At 40.5% G+C, this 13,633-nt stretch overlaps 1 protein-coding gene and 1 pseudogene across 1 annotated transcript in view; one reads left to right on the forward strand and one right to left on the reverse strand.

The window, feature by feature from the left end:
- LOC137297079 (fibulin-1-like) overlaps window positions 1-13,633 on the forward strand; it is a 565,492-nt gene that overhangs the window by 231,945 nt on the left and 319,914 nt on the right. The gene's annotated exons all lie outside the window — the stretch shown is intronic.
- LOC137297317 (ultra-long-chain fatty acid omega-hydroxylase-like) lies at window positions 5,245-13,197 on the reverse strand (annotated as a pseudogene).

Genomic DNA, 13,633 nt, shown 5'->3' on the forward strand with positions numbered 1-13,633 from the left:
GTCTACGTCTTTCTAAAAAAGGGGCACCAGTCTCTGAGGGCTGAGATGACATTTCTAAGCTTTTTAGTTCAATTCCTCTGTCAGCTTCCAATTTCCTTAATTCTATTTCGTTTCTATCTCTGTCTCTTTCCATTACCTTCTCCATTTCCAACTTTTTCATTTCCGTTTCTTTTCTTTCTTTTTTGTCACCATTTCAAACTTTCTCATTTCTTTTCCCATTTCTACCTTTTCCCCAAAAGCTCCCTCACAAATAAAGTGATTCAAAACAACTTTCAAAATCTGAGATTCCCTCATTGATCCCAAGTTCGAAATGTGAGGAAATTCGCAATGAATCTGATTTGCGCATTTCACTGACAGCCTCGGGGTCATGGGACTTACGCAACTTTCCAGTTTCCCAGTTTTAAACACCATTTTGCTGGTTCCACAATTAACTTGTTGCAAAATTGGAAAAGGTTGTAATACATTTTTCACAATAGGTCTCAAATGTCAAATGAATTCTATTTCAGACGAGCCCCAAGTTTTGTTATGGTAAAAAAATTGCCGTGACAAAGGGTGTAAGAAATCCCATAAGAACCAACAAAATATAACACAGACAAGTATAAAATATTCAATATTAAGTATTGAGCTGACAATAGCAAGATATAAAGATTCACAATAGAGTTTTCATGTACAATGCAACTGAGTCAAATCCAAAGTAACGGGTCACAAAATATAATATGAACTCACTAGAGTCTTGGTTTGAGAGTTAGAAACAGTTACACTGAATGTAACATGCCAAGCGGTCAAGCAGCGGTCATGTAGGTCAAGTGTTGACGAAGAGGGAGGCAGATTGATGAACTCATGTTATCCATGTGTGTGTGTGTCAACACAATAACCTCGGTCAAAACATTCTCAGTGCTAGAACTACGTGCCTTACAAGCCCGCTGCTAAAATACTAATTTATGATACGAAATACACCTATCACTCAAAACTCTAAACAATGTGTGACCCAGTAATGATTATCATATAATCAATAATACAATTTACAGGAAATATACTCTTGTAGCAATCTGAAAATATATTTCCATTTAGTGCAGTTTTCCTCTCATGCACTTAAACACTGTTCTGGTCGTTCCCTAGTTGTTCTTTTTATGCTAAAAGTACATTCAAAGCAGCAACTACACGATTTAAGTGTCACCTACACACTTTAAAAAGAAAAACACGTAGTATATTTCTTTCCAAAACGTCATCTTTCTTTGATTGTAAATAGCGTCAGTACCAAAGCACCTTTTCCGTGCTTTGACCTTTTCCGTGCTTTAGAACGTTTGAAAAAACACTCGCCAAAACGCCATTAAAGGTTTAGACTCATGTTGCAAAAACAATACACTTTGTCTTTCAAAATTGTCATCTTTCTTCGATTGCAAACAGCTTCAGCGCAAAAAGGGGGCACATTTTCCATTGCTTTAGAAACTCGGAGACAATAGTCCTAATTGCTGTCGACAGATTCATTAATGACAGTGTCATGGGTGCGGGGGTTGCGACATCCAGCACACAAAGATCCAGTTCAGTGGTGGTTTGTCAGCAAATCAGCACATCAACGAATGGAGCTGTTCCAGTATGACAACACCATTTCACATACAACATACAACAGTCCAGTATATTGCCACTTATAACGGCAGTGCCTTGCCCTAGTCTTCCAGATCACCAGATCTAAACCTGATAGAACAGTACACGCCTGACACACTCCCACAAATGGCCATTGCATTCCAGGAAGAGTGGGCAGGTTCATCTGATACCTTCTGTTGAACAACGAACTTTCTTGAAATATTCGGGTAAGATTATCAGAAATATGGAAATATCGAAATGAAAAAAAGCAGTATACTGAATGTTGCACTTCGCAGACTCTCAGATATAGTTAGTTGTGGACAGCAACGGATCGATGTTACAAAATGCAAAATGTAACGCGTAATGTTCTGACGAGAAATAGTTACCTTAAAGCAACCTTTATTTGAAGGTACCAGGCAACAATATTTACTAACAAAAGGATTATGCGTGAATGTGAGTGAAAATATATTTATTACACAATGGGTAGTGTTCTCGGCAGGATAAAGCCAACGGATATTTTCAGTATCCGTTGGGGTCATATACGGATACCAATGCAAATTCGAGAGGTCATAAGCAAATTTTAAGGACTACTTTCAGAGTGTAAACAAACTGGCTTAAAAGGTCGGTGATCGTGTACGGGCGCACGGCCGTAGTTACGGTACTGTCAGTGCTTTGATCCTAGAAAAGACATGCCTGGTTATGATAGAAGTTGTAGATTACAAAGCGAAGAAATCCATAGGCTTGCGACGATACCAACAACAGTTTACCGTCGGAATGCCAATGTGAGCGAGAGGACAGCACATATAAGGTATCCAGGTACACAATGTCACGCGGACATTAAAGTGCATCTGATGTTCAAAAGTTTAACTGAAATTTTCCCAAAGTCCACACGTGTTGATATTTGTTGACAACAATACAGTCTTTAACATAAAGGCTAACTGGGAACTACATGACGTAACGCAGTCAAATGAGTAAACGAGCTTGTGACCTCACGTATTACTACGCACATATTTGTGACGTAATAGATATGCGGGCACATCTCAGGAACTTTAGTTTCATGATCTGTAGCAAATAAAATCACATTTAAAAAAAAATTAAAGTAAGAATGGCATTGTATGATAAATAGGTTATCACACTCGTGTGCTTTGGGATGGTTAATATCCTGCATTAGGAATATACACTATTTAACTCGCTAAATACAATGTTTATTCTTAATGGACATTAACCATCCCAAAACACACCCGCGTGATAACCTATATTTACACTGCGTTTCGTAATATTCCAGGAAAAGTGGGCAGGTTCATCGCATCAGAAATAGGCTCCACAAAATGTACCGTTTAGGAATGAAACCCATGGGGCATGGTGGGCGAGCTAGGTAAGGCGCCAGGCTAGTGATCCAGCTCGGTTGAGGTGTCGGGATCGAGCCCACCGGTGACAGGGCGTAAAAACCTTGGAGTCAGCATTTTGTCCAGACTCTTTCAGTGATGTCACAACCCCTAGTGTACAGTACACAACCCTGTGCACTTGAAAGAACCCACGAATCCGTTGGTATATGACCAGATGGTGACCACATAAATACGTGCAAACACCTAGTTGCGGGTACAGCAACGTGCAGTAAACTTGGACTAAGTACTGTGACTATGTGTCCCAGTCTACCCAGCTGTGAATGGGTACCTCGTAAGGATGAGAGAACCTCAATAAACTCGGTGCGCCATGTGGCAGCAAGAGTTGTATACTCCCCAGGGAGTGGAGGTTGAAATACTATGTGCTGTTGAGAATGACATCCAGTGATCGAGGAAAAAATACCAGCACCTTGAGCATGCAGCACGTGGATATGTGCGCTGCATAAATATTCCTATATCATATCAGAAATCCAGGTCGAAGGCTCTATCACAAAGCTACACCATCGCCCCCAATAAATTATGAAGTTCTGTAACCACGTATATACGCACGTTCAGTACATCAGCAAGACGTAAACCTTGTGTAGCTGCATCCCGCAGTCATTTGCTAGTCTGCCTTTTATTCACTGTCTAGTCCTACTGACATTTTCATTCCATTTCACAAAAAATGTACCGCTTTTGAAAATTAGATGAATGTTAGACCTAACTGGTAGTCTCAAAATTCATTACGATTAAACTTTCTACTTATTTGATCGGAAGTAGGACACATACTGAATATCCATTATGTTCGAGCCATTCAAAACAAGAAATATTTTTGTTTATGGTTGTCCCTAAAGACGGTAATTGAGTTTGAATATTGTTATAATGGACGCTAATATATTAGCTAGATATGGAGGAAAATCATATTCGTTTTTCGAGATTTAATAAATATGTTTCTGTTGTGTCAATATTAGCCCTGTCGGTGGTCAAGCGGAAGTAGTGCGTCAGTGTTGTATATGAGCGCAGCAAAATAGTAAGTAAACTGTTTTAGAAGCATTTTTAGAAGTTGCTGAGCTAAAGGCTAAGGAACAAGTTTTATGGATGATCAACTTCTTTATTTTCACAATGGCGACGTTTCGGTATGGATTCTTATACCGTTTAAAGCATATGGGAGGACAAGGACAAGATGTTTTTGTTACCTCATCTCCTCAATTATGTTGTTGTTGTTGTTGTTGTTAATCTCCTCAGCTATAGCTCATGTACCTGTATATAAACTGTTACACCTTGTCCTCCCATATGCTTTAAACGGTATAAGAATCCATACCGAGACGTCGCCATTGTGAAAATAAATCAGTTGATCATCCATTAACCTTGTTCCTTCACCTTTAAAATAATAAGTAATATGATCAGGCGCATTTATTAGTCCAAACTGATAGTATCTAATTTCAATGATTCAAGTGGTTATGATAAAATGATAATAATTCAGTGTTTTCTATCAATATATTGTCTATGCTTTCTATCAATAACTGGTCACAAACATAGCATTACTACAGACACAATGCCCTGATAATTATCCATCGTACAAACACATAAACGACCGTTGTTATTATTGGTTAGTATTATCACTACAATGTCAGTATCTTCATAAATCAACATTACTGCATAATTAATAAATACACAACAAAGAATTGCAGAAGGCAATATTTTACATGTAGCTGTATGCAACAATATAAAGCTGTAGACAGCGAATCGTTTGGATTTGGTTGTTGTTTAACGGTGGCATTTCATGGAATCTGTACCAGACAATGCAGCAATCAACATCTTGGGCATCAGTCTACGCATTTGGAATACGGCGACATGTGTCAGCCAAATCAGTGAGTCTGATCACCCAATCCCGCTGGCCTCCTCTCATGACAAGCATGGGTTCCTGAAGACCAATTCTAACCCGGCTCTTCACAGATGTCAACAATGACAAGAAAACAACGCCCATCGTACTATACTTTATCGTGTTTATAGTTAGCATAAAACATATCATCATGTAAAACAAGCCAGTGTTAATCCATACTGTGACTTGTACCCTTCTTTCATGGTGGTCACAGAAATAGAGGAAATGCCTGGTGTTAGTGATTTATCAGTTTGCCGTACAAGTGGTTTTCACAGGCATTCTGCTGTCAAAATATATGGAATTATGGAGTGAATGTTTCCGTGGATATTATTTTCAATTGACATTGTATCTTAGGTATGGTGGGATGTGCAATTTCAACATGTTCTGTTGAACTGTTCAGCGTCTGTGTCTAGCGTACACCCACAGTCCTTCAGAGGACTTCATCACAACGGCATTCCTTCGTTCCGCTTTGTGTTTTGTGTCAACCTCTAACGTATACCTGAAATACGATGAAGACAATGAACACAAACATTATGGCCAGAAAATAATGTTTCCACCAAGGTTAATTCTAATTTTCGTTGTAAAACTAACTTGAGATTTCTCAAAATTCCAGTGCAAATACTGTCTCTCATTTAACGATTTAGTGAAAGAATACTTAATGATTTCTAGAATACCTGTGAAGTGTTCTTGCAAACATGATCTTTTTCTCGTTCATGGCAAAATGTTGTCCGATACAGTTTCTGGAAAGAAATTGTCATGAACAATACTGTATTCCTATCCAATCTGACTATATTCCACCGGAAGTTAAATATGATGAATCCATTCTGGTCACGGATGCTGGTGAAATAATATGGCAACACATTTTCATGCTGTTATCGGAATGCTACAACGATTATGGGGCGATAGGCTTGGCTAGTTAAGACTTTCACTCATCACACTGAAGCCCCTGTTTCAATTATCGAAATGGGGACAATGCGTGAAGTCAATTTTGGATACCCCCCACCGTGATATTGCAAGAATGTTGCTACAAGCGGCGTAAAGCGAAGATCAGAACCGAACCAGCATAGTGAAAACAATCTTGTATGATACTTAACAAACTTGAAATTCCAGATTCAAAATCTATTACCTCTGAATCCACGTCAGTGTATCTGCATACGCACTGACGTAGGGAACGATGGACAGATGAGGTATATTCTAACCACAAGGTTATCGTAAAGTATCTGACAGAAGGTCTGGTATTACCATGGACCACTAACTTACCCTGTATAGAGACTGACTGGCTTGACACATCTACTAAAGCCGGTTCCGTTGGTCGGCACAGAGTATGTAACCCAACAGCCTGGCTTCAGAACAACTGAGTACTACCTCGGGCCAGCGGAGAAGGGGATATATGCGTAAGGGTCCTTCTTCTGGATGTTCTCCGGTAGAAACCGATTAGGCTCATACACTTCCGGGTTCTCCCACACTTCCGGGTTGTGATGAACATTCCATATCCCAGTAAAATCAGTGTTCCTACTGGGAAGACCTTCCCGTCGATGTCCATGGGATTTTCCAGTTTCCGACCAATGGACGGAACAGCGAGTGAAACCTCATCTCTTCCTTCCGACATCGTGAGAGATACTCCATCTTGGTGATGTCATCCCTATTTAACACATATACCGGTTGCATGAACGTTCCACTGACACAAAGCTTATCAATGTCCAAATAAAAACACACTAATCAGTCTGGGAAGTTCTGAAATAATGCCGAATCCGGCGTCAAGTTAAACAAGAAACCTGTACGGAAGTGTGATATATAAGTGGGAAACTCGTTGGGAATTCGAACAAAACAAGGCTGCGTCATACCAGGGATGTTTCATACCATACGATGTGTCATACAAAGCGATGTGCTATACCAGGGGGGTGGGGGTGGGGGTGGGGGTGGGGGTGGGGGTGGGGGGTGTCATACTAGGGAATGTGCCATACAACGGATATGTCATACAGGGATGTCTCATACCAGTGGATGTGTGATACCAAGGGATGTCTCATACCAGGGAATGCGTCGTACCAGGGGATGTATCATACCAGGGAATGCGTCATACCAGGCGGTGTGCCATACCAGGGACTGTGTTATACCAAGGGATATGTCATACCAGGGGATGTTCCATTTCAGAAGGAAGTGTTATATCTGGGGATGTATGTGTTTTCTTCTGTTCCATACCAGCTGCAATGCCTCACCAGGTCATTTACACTCCACGATGCATCCTACCTCCTAATGATAGGTTATGTGCTTTCCAAGGATATGAGCGATGTGCTCATATGAGCGGTGTGCCCTGTCTAGGAACGTGTTCTATCTTAGCGGGTCTAGACTAACTGCCCTCTGGCTGTCTGATCCCTGGACGTTGTGTGCCCCGGACATCTGCAGTAGTATAGGGAATGATAGTTCTAAAACACTTTCATAAAACCCCTCTACAAAGCCTTATTTAGTAAATAAGGCTTTGTAGAGGGGTTTTATGAAAGTGTTTTAGAACTATCATTCCCTATACTACTTCTGCCCCCTGGATTAATAGCCACCCGGACAACTGCCCATCAAAACAAAATCACACAAACTAAAAGTAATAGTTATAAATTTAAAAGGACTACAAAACAACATATCAGTCTTCAGATTCACTTAGACCACTTTTTTCAGAAAGTTCATAAATGTCACTTCACTTAGATTCAAGGATTCAAGGACAGATTTTGGGAGATGTCTCCTAAAAATTCCAAAATGTCCATAGGGTTATATCTTTCAACAACACGTGCAACTCTTTTGGCAATGTTACTTTAGGCTTTTCGTTTGGGGGAGGCAACCCACAACCCACACATTTAATTCAGTTTAACAATCCTATCGAGATGGAAGCCAGTTTCTTAGATAGCCAGTTAATATTTTTTTATGAAGTTGTTATCTTAATTAAGCTGTTACCGTAATCACAACCCAACACGTGGTTGCGTTGATGGATATATTTCAGGATTGAGTTTAATAAAAACAGTCCTAGAGATGGGGGAGTCACTTTTCGTTTTGATGGAGGGCACTTGTCCTAGAAGGCAATTAGCCTACGGGACAGTTGTCGGTGAGAGTTAGCCGTGGGTCAGTTAGCCTGATACCATCTGATGATTTCCCACACAATGGAGTGTATATCATGTTCCCAAACAAAACCAGGTGAAGTGCTCTAGCAAATAACATACTCTACGATTTGATCTGCCCAACTTGGTGATGTTCTCTACCGTCTCATGCGACTTACCATGTGATGTGACTGGACTCTCTTCCGTCCAGTAGTGTGTCCACTTCCTCCTGGATTCGCGCCTGAAACTCGGGTTTGGAAGCCATGGTGAACAGAGTCCATGATATCCCACTGGTCTTTGTATCATGACCTTTGTAACAACATACGGATCAAGAGATCTATTTTAAGTACGAACGTAGGCAACCACAAAGATAAACGTTTCGAAGTTGTCATGTGGATACAGCGGAAAACCCCATCAGTGGCAAGGCATTTTTTATTTCTATCAATAACGACTGGGACATCAAAGCATTTGCAGACATAAAAATATTCCTTCAGCAGATTTCCATTTCAACATTTAAAGATACCTTTGCCACAAGTGAATTTTTCCCGTTCATATCTAGAGGAGCCGTAGTACAGAAAGGCATCATAATTGGGAAGGGAAAGTACATGGATATCTAGAAGAGGAAACATTGTTCGTAAATCCAGAAAAAGAAAAGTGAGAAATAATATATTACTCAAATGTAGGATTGGGGAGCTAACATGCTACTGCTGTTTTCGTCAATAACTAAAGGGAAGCTACTCTGTCTCTGTTGGAGTACTGAAAACGACATGTTCCCTGATTAGTGGATGCACCTCCAAATAGAAACGTGTCGACTTCATTCCTGATCTCTAGCAGGGTAAGGCCCTTGCCATCAGCATCTCTGGCACTGAGCAGGACGTCTAGGAAGTCGATGTAGCGGGTCTTGGGGGGGATCCATCTCTCTCCTACACATATTTCAGTACAATATGCATGATTATACAACACATTGCTACATACCGTACGATATTACATACACAATACACTGTTACACACCGCAGAATATTATATACACAATACACTGTTACACACCGGACACTATATATACTATGAGTTGTTCACTGTCACGAGGGGGCCATGGGCTCATGTACCCTCGAGGTTTGTTTATGTCACCTCGTGACCAGTAAACGACGTATTTATCTTACCGAACACCTGAATTTTAATTTTGAACTGTTTGAAGCACTCCTGTTGAATGCGAGGCGAATCGCCATTTTGAAGACGACACAAGGTAAACATATTTAGAGTTATCTCCCTTCCATTGATTTTCAATTGCAAAACATCGGTATTTTCTCCCTCTAAATACAATGTTTCTCTCAGTGCAATGTTGCTAATAGTGCTGTGTTCTCTAAGTACAATGTTACTATCAACACAGTGTTATTCTCAGTACAATTACCTGCGCAGCACAATGATACACGATAAGTTGCTCACTGGTCGCGACGGGGCCATGGGCTCATGTACCCTCGAGGTGACCCCATGGACCCCGAGGGACCAGTGACCAACGTATTTATTTTACCGAACACCTGAATTTTAATTTTGAACTGTTTGAAGCACTTCTGTTGAATGCGAGGCGAATCGCCACTTACAGACGACACAAGGTAATCAGATTAAGAGTGATCTCCTTTCCATTGATTTTCATTCGCAAAACAATTTCTGTGCCTGATGTGTGATTCAATGTTATGTCGAGGCAAAGAAATACTACCATGAAGCACCAGGAGAATTTCCAGCGGTGTACATTGAAAATAATACATCACCTGTAAGCGGGGTACATTGAAAATAATAGAATAGCGCTCGGCCAATCAGAAAGCGACATTCATGTGTGCGGTTAGATAAAGTGCAATGTTACATGTAGGCAGTATGTTATTTTGGTCAACTTTGCTCCACTAAGGGCAATTATGTAGAATGAATGGTTTTCACACTAAACACTGACCAAGGTCGGTTGCCTCTTCTCCATGATGTACAAAGTCACACAGCTGCATTTAACTTCTTCCCCTGGGACGAGTTGAAGATGATGATGTCAGGGCAGTGCCATGGGGTGCTGAAAACAAGTTAATCGGCATCCATGTGACCGACAATATCAGTTTCACAAGTTCAAATACCGCCTTCAAAACACAATATATCTTCTCTGATGTTTCGTTCTAATAACGGCATTTATACAATAAATTATTAACGATTCTGGATATCCACTCTCTGATGCACTAAATGTAATACAGTGAAGACATAATGAATGATTGTAGAATGTGGACATATACAACTGATGTCATTATCTGAATAGGTAAGTCCATAAACAGTCTTTTCAGAACCAGTAGGAGCTCTAACTGATCTTATGCTGATTTTTGTCTTCAGAACATTCGAACTTGAAGCCGGGAATGACAATTATACTTTCTCTATAAACTTGCGAAACTGTCAGTATGGAGCTTTTCTCTGGAGATTATATGTACAATAGAATAAATTGTTTACAATCATTAAAATAGTGGATGTGTAACTGAATGTGAGGTGTGTGTATTGTGCTTGTGCAGAAACTTTAAAGGATGGCAAGGGAACATTTCTCATTAAACATCTGACCAAAATTATTACAATTCCCCATTTCAACCACTTCACCTAGCGTGGCTGGTTCCATCGATACCAACCCAACAATCAGAACTGGAATCTAGGAATTGGGAATATAATACATTGATGCAAGTATGAATACCAGCCGCGCGATAAAATAACCTAAACACTGGCTTCACCAGTATAATTGAAGTATTGGTACCTGACCCACTGCATAAACACAACACAGTCCCAGCTACGCTAGATGTACTTGCTCCTCATCTCATTGCTGTGATAAAACCCGACTGGGCAGACAGCGTGCGTTTACCAAGCTGTATTCTCTCATACTTACAGGGCTGGATCTGCTACTAAGGCGACTAAGTCAGTCACTGAGTTTACGTACGGGTGAGTTTGCCTGAAAAACAAATATTGATACTATGTGTAAGTTTTTGACAATGCGTTTTACAAATATCGTGTTTTTCAATTTTGCGATCAAGTGTATATGTTGTGCAGATGTCGCAGGTCGCTGTCCCCGGATTGCTGTATAGGCCTTGTTGCCTATAATATAATTCCTCACACATTCCTATGGTGCTGTATGTCTAATTCCCCGTTCTTCAAATGTCCCTATCTCATAATCACCTCACTTAACAATGCTGCTGCCTGCCAGAACCGCCGTATTCCCACACGATGTTAGATATCAAATTCCCGTACTCACCCCTGTTGCTGTATGTTTTCCTTGACCGACATGACACATCTCAGTCGACTAGAGTACACATGCTTAAACGGATGCTGAAATAGCTTCTGCTGAGCAACATTTTACGGTTCTCGTTCCAAAATTGTAAAAGTGAAAATGCAACACTAACTGCAAGGCAATAATCATTTGCTCACAATTACATCTCAGGTGACAAAGGTGACACTGGAGTTTACTCGTAATGGAGTTGTAATGTATTATGGAAACCAATAGTGGTTTTTGAATCACTGTATTCTGGAGAGCTGGATGAATTACAGAAATATTTCCGATGTCGAAAACCACTGAGGGACTGACTGTCGCCGGTTGAATCGTTTTATAGAGACATGTACAAATATTGGGATAGACTGAATTGTTATAAACCAGATATATCTGTCGCAGGTTATCGCTGCGGTCTGAATCAATCTTCAGGATCAGCATGACCTAGGCTGTGAAGTTTGTACACTTCCATATAGGAACTTGTACATGACATCTTTTTTTTTCATACAGATATCTTCCTCCGGCAAGCCAGGCAGCGGAAACAACATTGACTAGTTTTCCTCGACTGGCGGTGACGAGATGAAAAGCAGCTAGAGGTGCACAAACAGCTGCAGTAACAGAACAGCGTCGACAAAAATACCGGTAAATAATAAAACTACAGTGGAAGCTGTCAAAACCAGCATCTGTCAACACCGGCATAAAACCTCACTCAGTCCCGTTTGTGGCTTGTACAGTCCAGTACATTGTCGAAATCAGATTATTTCTTCAGTGTAAATGAGTGCACCCACTATATATCAATACAAGGACTTAGATGACTTTCTTACAAAGCCATAATGGCCTAGAACGAGATACATTGACTTACTGAATGCAGGTTTCCAGTCCTCCATGAGAAGTCTTTGACGCCCTGACAGTTGTTAAAGAAGCTGTAGAAACGCCAATACCAGATGAGGAACTTGACCACTCGATACGCCACGTACAGGAGAACAGATGTTCCCACAGTCTGGACAACAGACTCATGATTTAGACGAGATACAATTTGCAGATAGTCCATCTTCTTCATTCTCTCTCTGTCAACTTCTGAACGGAATAACATGCTGAACACGGGTATGTGCCACCAGCCTTAGATTCCCATTGCCCCAGTTAAGTTGACAGTGCTTACTGTGTTTAGATTGCTTGTAATGTTATATTTTATATTATGGAGATTCAAATTATGATCCTTAATTAAATCGATGACGAACTACGCTCAGTGTGTTGAATTTATTCTTTATTAAAAATGCTGTGTTGAGTGGCCCTGCCTAAAAACATGTATTGGTTTCTGGTCGAAATTTTGTGTGCGACCCTCAAGTGAGGTCTTATGCATATATATTATATCTATTAACATATACCCGGACACAGATGTTCCACTTCCCCCGTACTTACACCTGTTACACTCTGTCAGAATCCCAGCACATGAACAACCTGAAAACGCTTTACTTTCCTGTTAAACATCTTCTCCAAACAAAGTATATTATCTTAGTTACGCCTGTACTTATCGTAAACAAGATTGGGAAATGTGAGGGTAACAGTTCTACTACCGGCGTAAGGTTTGAACAGTGACTCCAGATGTAGTTGACTAGTCAAGTGACATGGATGCATATCGGGACTTTGGACACAGGTTCAGTCAGCGCACATTGCCGTGCAGGCATTTATCCAGTTAAATGCAGTGTTCCACCAGTGACGTCAGTCGAGTGAAACAAATGCAAAGCAGGTAACAGGATGCTGTATTGTAGGTTATGAGGCGATGAGTCAGAATCCCAGCTCACCTTCCTGTTGCTATCTACCAGATGCGCGTATATACCGTTGTCACAGTCGTCACATTCCCTTTACAAACCCATGTCACCCCATGTCTCATTCCCTTCACATTCCATATTCGTGTCGTGGCTTTTCTACGAGCCCGTGACAGAGGCTCCAGCAGCGGTACCCCCAACCCCGGCCCATACTTACCAGATCCCTTGCAATCATTTTTCAGGATCATACTTGGAATTTCCATTATATAACGTATACTGGACAAAAATACTGAGGGATATTTATAATTACGAATAATGCTATATTTAATCATTGACATACTGATAAAATATCAGTAATAAAAATACCAATATCCCTAACTTATTTTGTCCAGTATATACGTGACAACCCGAGTTGGTTACTCTTTCACTGTGCAGAGATGCTTCCCTTCCGCGAGCCCCAAACCTATTATCGTGCCTTGAAGTCCAAAATGTATTCACCTTTAAGTTACTCAATCGTATATTTGTGTCTGAAAGTTAGACCAATTAGAGTATCGTTGCACCATCTTCTTACAATGAAGTTGAAATACGTTTTGACTTTGTAAGTTTGCTGACAAACAACTCACGGTTCTCATTACTGAAGGAATAAGCAAAACAAAAAATAAGCAGCAAGG

The sequence above is a fragment of the Haliotis asinina genome, chromosome 9 (genome assembly GCF_037392515.1).
Source record: "Haliotis asinina isolate JCU_RB_2024 chromosome 9, JCU_Hal_asi_v2, whole genome shotgun sequence".
NCBI classification, from domain to species: Eukaryota; Metazoa; Mollusca; class Gastropoda; order Lepetellida; family Haliotidae; genus Haliotis; species Haliotis asinina.